We start from the raw sequence: 6,162 nt of genomic DNA on the forward strand, positions 1-6,162 counted from the left end.
TAACCTATACTATGATACTATACGTATTATACGTGTATATATACTTAGCTTATAATATATATTATCTAAATATACTAGGTATCGTAAATTTAATATTTTAGTTATTACTTAAGCAAATAACGTGGCGCGATAACCGTCGCGTAGGCTATTAACATAGTAGTCGCCACTTAATCTTTTAGGGTCTTTTGCCAGCCCCGGATCTATAAAGAAATCCCAGAAGTCAGTTCTTTACACATAACTACACGTTCGCGTAACAAGCAGTAATCCTACGGATCTACGAATTAAACAGCTTTTACTTGATTTTCCTCTCTTCCGCGCGTACAGCCTACTACTCGTAGCCTAATTCATTAAAAGGTTATAAGCCCGGGTTAGCAAAGAAGGAAATCTACTCTTTTCTACCCTTTTATTCTACTCGAAATACCAAAAAGACTCCCGCCTTTTCAGGCCACGTAAAAATACTAAAAAGACTCTTACCTGCCTTTTTAGGCTATCCCTTTATCCTCCCCCGGTCGCAGATCCTTATCTCCGAGCGTACGAAATCCCTTTATCTCCCGAAGATAGCTAATCGAATCAAACCGTTCGTTCCGATACTATAGTTCAAAGCTCTTTATTCTTCCTAATACGGTTACTAAGAGCTATGCCAAGCTCTTTATTCCTGTTCCGGAAGAACTACACGATCGGAATAAGACTCTTTATTACGATCGGATATACTATTCCTTTATTTTACGAAGGGGTTTTTAAAAAAGAAGAAAAATAACGAATACGTGAATTAAATATAAAGGCTCTTATAACTACTCCGCGAATAATAGCTATAATAATTAAGCCACTTAACCTACCGCGCTGCCTATAATAATAGGATATCGTAACATAGCATATAAGCTTTTAGTAAAAAGTCCGCCTATGGAAATCCTGTTATTCGCTTTATACGAGCATCGCTTTTCTTCGCGCCGCGAGATCTATGAATAGCGAGTACCGGTATCCCGGAGAACCCTGTCTAGTATCTGGCATAGGCCTTACCCGTTTTGGATAGGTTGCCAAGGCATATTTTCGGACACGAAATTGGACTCTGGGCGTAAGGTCCTGGTACATCGTAGAGTCATAATATAGTGTGGATATTTTCAAGTATCTCTTAGGTATCCTCCTAGCTAAATACAGTGGTCGGCTACCTAGTATATACAACGTACCTCCAGGGACGCAGCAGGCGCCGGGTAGTAAGTACCTATCGTATTAACAGCGTACACAAAATTAGCAGGAGATCTGTTGATTCAATTAACTCTGTTGATTTGATTGACTCTGTTGATTTGATTGACTCTGTAGAAGAAGGATCTGATCTGCTAGAAGTTAGGGAAAAACTCTGCTCTTGACCGTAGGTATCTAATCTCGGTACGGAATAACCCCTTCCGTCCCTGTTTCGCGACTCTACGATGTACCGGGACCTTACGCCCAGAGTCCAATTTCGTGTCCGAAAATATGCCTTGGCAACCTATCCTAAAAGGGTAAGGCCTATGCCAGATACCAGACAGGGTTCTCCGGGATACCGGTACTCATGAATAGCTTCACCGTTTAGACCCACTTTTAGACCCACTTTTCGAAGCTAGGCCAATCAGAATCAGACCTTTAGCTTAGTATTCTTTACTTCTGTCCTTTACCGATAACGTAATAAAGAAAAATAAATAAAGAAAATAATAAAAATAAATCGTTAAATAACTTAGTTAATTCTGACTTAAATAAATAATAAAAAATATTGTTTTACTGCTTAAAAATAGCCTAATAAGAGACTATTAAAGAGGTCTCTGTCCGGAAGTCATAGGGCAGTTCTAATTAATAACAAACATAATAATAATAATAGTAACCTTAATATATATTAGTTAGTGGAAAAGATTTATAAAATACAAGCAGAAAACAGTATTAAATTAGATCTGAATTTCTGTGTAGATAGCGGGCTATAGCGTATATTATTATAAATAAAAGACTCTTTTCTACTTATAATTCCAAAGAGAGAACTATTCGTTAGGGTCAGGCAAAAGAAATAAAAATATAAGGTGAAGGAAACTGCGTGATAAAATTCCGGGATACTAGAAAGCTTCTGCTTTTAAAAGAGTGCCTTTATATACCGGAAATAGGCACGAATATCATTAGTCTCTTTCGTCTTAATAGTAAAGCTCGCGGTCTTACTAGAAATAAAAAGCTCTTATTATTGAATAATAAAGAGCCTCTCTTTCTTTATATAATGGCTTTACTTTATAACGGGCTGTATTAGGCTGTAGCACGGGCATTGTCGTACGGGGGGGCTAAGTCTCTGAAAATAAATACAATAAATACAAAGAAATAGCTTTAAAAGGATTTTATACTAAAGAAACAGCCAGGAGACTTAACTAGAATAAAGAGGTTTCAAAGGTTCAAAGAACAGGTTTCAAAGAAACTAAATAAGCAAAGAAATATAATAAAGGAGTTGGTTAAACCTTAATAAAGAAATAATATAACAAAGAAACCTTAATCTCTTTAACCTCTTTAACCTTAAGAAGAGCTTTATAAACAAAGAGACCGTTATAACCGTCGAATAACTACCTCTATAACTAAAAACATAACGCTATAGCATAACAGGATAGGTTATATTAACCCTGTTACCTTAAAGAGTCTCTATACTAATACCCTTTAAAAGAAATATAATATAACCAACGAAGAGTTAACTAAAATACAGAGCTATGATGCCTATAAGAGAAGTAAGTCTATTCCACTTACGAATAAAGATTCAGTTAATAAATACAAACACTTTTCCTAGTTAGAAAAGGTTTATATGGATCTTTACGGACTAATTAAACCTCTTTCTGATAATAAAAAGCGTTGGATTTTGTTTATAGTAGACCGTTCCACCCGATTTCTATAGGCATAACTGCTCTTAGATAAGTCTGAAACGACGGTTGTAACAGCTATAACAAAATGGAAAGCTTAGGTGGAAAATAACAATAATAATAATAATAATAATAATAATAATAATAATAATAATAATAATAATAATAATAATAATAATAATAATAATAATAATAATAATAATAATAATAATAATAATAATAATAATAATAATAATAATAATAATAATATCAACCATAGCCCGGCTAATAATAACAGTAGCCAAAGTACCAGGCTAGAAGTCTAAATACCTTTAGAACCTTTAAAACCGGACTATAAGGATTTAATATGCTATAATAATAGTGCGCACTTACTATATTATATAAAAGATACTATACTTAGAAACCTATAGTTTTAAGAAAATTCACTATTTCTTTTAACTATAAAATCGATTAACGAGCCAGCTTCCTATAAATAGGCTATAAACTGCCTAGATAAAGATAAATGGATAGACGCGATAGTAGCAGAAATACCAGAACTCGAAAAGAGAAAGACCTAGGACTTAATAAGTATAAGAAATACGCCTAATAATTATAATAAAATAAAAGAGGACTACCACGTACTAGGAGGTCGTTAGGTATTTAGAATTAAATATAATAGCTCTAGCGAAGCTATTCAATATAAGGCTCGGTAGGTTATTCAGGGGTTTAATCAGGTTCTAGGTCTTAATTAACTAGAAGCTTTTTTAACTACCTGCCGGCCAGAAAGCTATAAACTAGCTTTAATACTAGGCGTATCACACGGCTAGAAATTCAGGCAGTTCGACGTTAAAAACGCGTTTGTTTATAATAATATAGGCACCCTAATATACGCTATATAACCTATAGGCTTCGAGAAAGAAGACAGCTTAGAAAATAATAATAATAATAATAATATAATACTCTATAAGCTTAATAAAACTTTGTACGGGTTAAAATAAAGTCCTAGACTCTGGTATAATTACCTGGTTGTCACGGGTATAATTCGTCGAAGCCAGGGACAGCCTAAACAGGAGGAAATAATATACCTTAATGGTTATAAAGGGGATTAGATAGGGTATAGTGTTCGGAGATAGGTAGTCGAGTCGGCTCCGGGACTAGTACTATCCAGGCCGGTCTAGTATAGTATAATAGGGAGGACCACCGGCGGATAAATCGTGGTCCTAGGAATAGCTTCGAGGGGATTCTATAAGGTTCTAGGGGAGAGGCTCTGGTTATCTATAAAAGGGATAGGTAAAGCTAAACTCCTGACTTAGAGGTTTAGCGAATAATTTAACTCTTAATTCGACCTATTAGTTTTATATTACCTTTCTAATTATCTTATAATATCTTTTTACTCTTTACACGAAAACCCCTAATATATTATTCGCTTAACCGTTCTAACGGGTATAATAACCGTTAAGAGTTATAAGTATAATTCACCTTTACTAGTTAGCTAATAAATAACTATACCTCCTTATACGCGCTTTAGTACTGCTCCTCCCGAGGACAGAGATTATAAATCGGTTCGTAAGTATACGCTATCTCCTAGTCCTAGAAGCGATACCACCGCGCCTCTACCTAGTAAATAGGAGACTATTATCCTATAAGGCCCTCTAAAGCTATAGCTAGAACCGTCTCTAGCACCTTAACGTGAGCCTCCTATAACCCCTTAGCGTGAAATACCTATAGCTCCCCCGGTTAACACTATAAAGCCACCGTCTTACCCTTAGTCGGATATACGTTTTAATATCGAGGAACTAAAGAACTATCCTCCGGATTAACTACTTCCCGAGGAGCTAGACTTCCTCCTAAACCACTATAAGGAACGTAAGCAGCGAGAGCGTAAGTTAAAGCGTCTAGAAGCTATTTATCGTGGCGAGGACCTAGATACTACCCTACCCCCTTACTTAGCGAACCACTACTATCCCCGAGGTAGTCGCGGCGATCTATTTAAGGTAAACCTTCCTACCTTAAAATAGGATAATAAGTTATACGATTAGTTTAGAACCTTTATAGTAGAGATTAAGGAGTGCTTTTACCTCGATCTAGCTAGTTTTATAATAAAGGCGAAAAAGGTTTACTTTACCGCTAGTTACCTTAAGAGGAACACGAAGTCCTATTAGCAAGCTTACTAAAGGAGGACCTATAGTTTTTTAATAAAGGCGATGTGGGCTAAGCTAAAGGCTCTTTTAACCGAGTAATTAGTTAATAGCAAGACCCGCGAGTTATTAGTTACGGAATAGATCTTTTCGGAATAAACCTTTTAGTAACCCGGTTAGACCTATAATTAATTTCTTAATAAGTTAGATTCCTTATTTAATAAGGTGTCTATCCCCCTTCCTAATAAATAGCGTATATAGTTTATTATATCTAAACTAAATAGACCTCTACGCGATTAAATTATTACTAGGATTCTACCTAAGGCCTTCTAGGAGCTAAACGTCGCGGCTTACTAGGCTAAGGTCACGTTATCTTATAAGGGTAAACCGTGTAATCGGGACCGCGGCTATTATATACCCCGTTATTAGGGTCTTAAGAGGAAGCGCGGAACTAATAGTAAACCCTCGGTGTCCTAAGCCAGTGGTTCTTATAAAGACTCGCCTACGCCCCCTACTACTATAACCATAGCTATCGCTACTACCCCTGCCTAATAGCGGGATAACCCTAGTAGGACCTTAGAATTCTTAGGCCCTCGGAAATATTATAAATACGGAGATAAAGGCTATATTCGACCTTTTTACCCTCGCCTACGTAATAGGCGGGCCGGCTAAAGTTCTACCTCGGCTACTAACCCTAATTAGGAGGCTATAGTCCTTAGTCGACCCACTTTAGGTTAGGTATAGGCCCTACCCTAAGCCTTATAGGGTTAGGCCTAGGATAACGCGCTATTAGAGTCGGACCCTCCCCCTAGTCTAGTAAGGGTAAAGCTTAATATATAACTAAATAGTGGATAGGACCGTTAAGTTATAATTCTGGATAGCGCTACCGACTTTAATATTATCGATAAACGCGTAATACCCCTTAGTAAAGTAATTACCGGACTACCTAGGGAAGTTAGCTAGGTAAATAAGGAATATATAACCTAGATACTCGGATCGATCTTATTTATAGTTCGGATTATAGATAGTTAGAATCGTATACGGATATAGTATATAGAGTTATATATTATAAATATAGGTAGTAATAGGTCGGAGGTTATCCTAGGGATCCTTTAGTTAACTAAGTATAACCTAATAATTAACTAGGTAAATAAGAGTTAGATGTTTCGGATTTAGAAGGAGGAGTTAAAGTT

Source organism: Sodiomyces alcalophilus (assembly GCF_042370955.1).
Source record: "Sodiomyces alcalophilus JCM 7366 unplaced genomic scaffold ACRALscaffold_6, whole genome shotgun sequence".
NCBI lineage: Eukaryota > Fungi > Ascomycota > Sordariomycetes > Glomerellales > Plectosphaerellaceae > Sodiomyces > Sodiomyces alcalophilus.